Source organism: Punica granatum, chromosome 8 (genome assembly GCF_007655135.1).
Source record: "Punica granatum isolate Tunisia-2019 chromosome 8, ASM765513v2, whole genome shotgun sequence".
Lineage (NCBI taxonomy): Eukaryota > Viridiplantae > Streptophyta > Magnoliopsida > Myrtales > Lythraceae > Punica > Punica granatum.
Window position 1 is genome coordinate 24848289 of NC_045134.1, and position 3946 is coordinate 24852234.

The window sequence follows — 3946 nt, forward strand, 5'->3', positions numbered from 1 at the left end:
AATGACGAGGAATATTCCTTGGCCTTAATTGAGCCCGAGAGAAATATTGGAAGATTCATTTGAGGTAATATTTAAAGGGCTAATTTCAAATAAAACATATATTTTTATTTTCTTTTCTAAATTTAATTGAAAATGAAAGTTGTTAAAAATAAAATCACTTTTAAATTTGTTTTGTTTATAACCAACTGTACGTATTGCCATTAAGTTCATTTCTCCGTTAATTAAGTTTTCCATTAGGTTTCATTAATTTATTCGAGGTAGAACAAGATTTGTGGGGGCATGACATTGTCACTACCGTATTTAGACAGTCGTGACCGACTGCTGCCCGACGCTTTCAAGATTTTGTCCTCCCTCTGTCCCCCAGCTCCTCTTCGACCATCTTCCTTTTATATCTTTTTTCTTTTTCAAATTTCTATCTTTTAAATTATTTATTTTTTTCAAAATAAATAAGATATATTTTCTAACGAAAAAGTTAATGGAAATTACAAAGTAAATATAAATAAATAATTTTGAGAGCATGTACTTTAATTCTGTAATCCAAAAGTGAAAATGTAGAGCTATCAATACCAGAAAAACTCATAATTGCCGTTGCTATTTTTTTGGCTCTTCCCTCGATAGAGATGATATAGAAAAAAAAAATTTAAAATAAATAATAATAATAATAATAATAATAATAAAAACACTCTGGGCCGATGGTAGTTAGTCGACGTGGCGGTGAGGTGGCACGTGGAAACAAACATTATTACATACACCGGGAGCATCAAAGCCCAGGAGGAAGGGCTACAATGGGCCCGCAACACCCTGTGGGCCCCGATGTATATATAGAAATCCAACCAAAGGTGAGTGGGCAGTATTATATATAAAAAAAGAAACTCTCACATGATTGGCCACCACCCGTCTCGATAACCCCCACTACTACCTCGCCTCAGAAAGTTAGCCTTGTCCCCTTCCCCACCTTATACCTTCCCCCACAATTTATACTCTCACCTACGTTTCCTACTCGCCCAATAAAACTCCACCTCCGCAAGATACGACTTTCCGATCCATCAAAATCAATTTGTACAGCCCTATGAATTTACGAGAATACCCCTGTCCCGTTTACGGAAAATTTTACTACTATCATCTGTAACTGTCAGATTAATATTGACTTTTTGCCTCCTCATGTTGGCCTTGAAGGGTATCGATAAACCGCACAAGAAAAGAACTGAGATTATCAAATTCAACGTGACTGAATAGTCATACGACGGTATCGGAACTTCATCAAAAGCTGATGGTATTTATTATATCAGTGAAAGATTCATATCCTCTCAGTATTCGAAAAGAGTTGAAGGAAAAATCGTGTACATTGTTTTTAACAAAGGAGGCCCGTCTTTAGACGTGAAGACGGGAGAAGGCGAACAAAAGCGATTAACAAAATATTAAATAGGAAATTAAAATCTTTTAAATTTGGACGAGAGATACTATGATCACTTACTAAAGCGAGTAAACACATTCTTCGGCATGAGTGTGAGCATAATCGGTTGATGGAGTCACCTTTCAATCGTATTATGCACAAGAGATTGAACTACGACATACGGGGGACAGCTTTCGGGTCCTAATAGCATCGACTCCCTCTCTTCCCTTTTTTTTTTTTTTCCTTTGTAGGCAGGTTTCATAGTGGCAAGGACGATATGGCTTTCCTTGGTGTCATAGAAAAATCCAATAATTAATAATTAATGCGATAAAAAAAGTGGTCAAAAAATCATATCTTGTACTCTCATTTTTATTTTCCGCCGCTTGCATAAGGGTCAATGGTCATAAAATATATTTTTTTAAGGAGAAAAACGGCCAATGCTTTCTAGTAGTTTCTTCATGAGCAAGTATTTTTGTTTTTTTATCATCCAAAAGATTATTATTATTTTTTCTTAGAAGGGGAGAAATGTGTTTGGCTTCTGATGTAGAAAATAACGTGCGTTTTTAGTTGAGGACCAGTCAAATCTGAACGTTGATGTCCGTACAAGACTTTTAACTGTGGCCGTCGGATGGGCTTTCCTGAAGCCAATATGGTCCGTGACAACTGTCCCGTACAATTATTAGGTTCCATTTAATAATTTCGAGGAAGGGCAGGGCTTTACTGTTTCGTATCGTTTCTTTGGGTACGAGTCCGAGTGCGATCATTAACAATGCGTTTGTTTTCGGAATTAAAGTCACGAATTTGTGATTGTGATTGTGATTGTAGAAGAAGACAAAAATATATGGGACCCACCAGTTTGACTTTTGAAATATGAAATGAATGGAAGGTATAGATAATTAATTATAATGGGATTGTATTTTAATAATATATGGGGCCCACCAATTTGACTTTTGAAATGTGTGTTTTGTTGTGTATTGTTTTGAGTTAAAGTTAAAGTTAAAATCTTAAATCACGACTTTGAAAACAAACGGAGCGTAATTATTCCCAAATTTGGATCGCAATTTCTCATCGTATACCTAATAATGTAGATTAGGCCCCGTTTAGATCATATAGAAAGGTCATGAACTCCTGTCCAGATCCCGTCATGATTAAATTCGACAGGAGGAGGCGAACTTTCCGTAGAATTAATGGATACAGAGAACATGATGTAACCTATCGGACCGTAGTATAAATAAATGAATCCTCTATGGATTAGCACTTCTAGGCCATGGTAGATGATATACACGAACTACTCCCATGACATTTTGAGCATATTTGTGCCAACCTGCATTTGTTTCGGCAAGTTAATTAATGTTGTTTTGACGGGCATCGTCTCTATAGGCATGACCGTCACGCGATATTCATGCCCCGGAGGTCATCGTACAATATGTCAAAGGCACTTGAAGTGTTTGAGTCGTAGAATCCTCAAGAAGTTGATGGAGAAACAGTTTGACTGCATCGGAGACGATTGGAAACACACGAAATGGTGGAAACTGATCACCAATTACATAATTAAAAAGGTAATTATGATCGCAAAAATTGGACGATGTGATATAATTGGGCGTGCTTAAAATAAATTTATTTTTTTCGGTATAAATCCTGATGTTTAGATATTAAATTGGGTCCCGACTAACTCAATCGAACTTGATTGGCGCATTAAGGAGTAAAATTTTATGAGGGTAGATTTTCAAATACGACCTGCTGCATGATGTGGATGTGTATGTATTTTGTTTATTAAATTGGATAATTACTTCCCTTGGAAGGCAGTTTAATGACCTTTCCACATATCTAATACGACATAACAACCCCATTAATACATAGAATAGTTGCTTTTTCTTAATTAATTTGTCCTCATTAGTTTTAATTACATTATTGGCCACCCATAAATACGAGACGGAATGGGCAATTGATCTCTCCATTTTTTTTTTCCTAACACATTTCTATTATTTCGTGAAAGGACTAAAGCTATGGGTCTTGTACATGAATAGAATAAGGGAAAAAGAAAAAAACGTCACGAAGAGTTGCACTTGTAACATACAAATTCACAACTATTTGGTATGAAGCAGAAAAATAGTATCACCGCAGCAAATCTCCTTATATTGAGAAAATGTTGAACCGTAATTCCTAACGATTACATGGTGGGATTAAGTCGAACAAAATCATGGCCCACAACTCATGTGCTCGATGGGTTAAAGTTTCGGTGGATACAATCTTACCATATCTCCTTGTGCAGTGTGGCCAGATGGATTCAACTAAGAATTCCTCCTCGATACCGTTCTTATTGATTTCTTTGGTCGTAGTTAGATAAAAGGCTGTCTGGATTTGACAAACTCGAGCCATGTTCTTCGTGCATAACTAATGAACTTTTATAACACATAAGTCCAAACGGGTCACAGTCGAAGGTATACATTTTGGGGGCATATGATGTTGACAAACATTGGCCCCTACAAAAGGGTCAAACGTGGGAACCTCAGCAGTGCTATTGCCTCCACTATTTCCTCGGATTGGTACCTC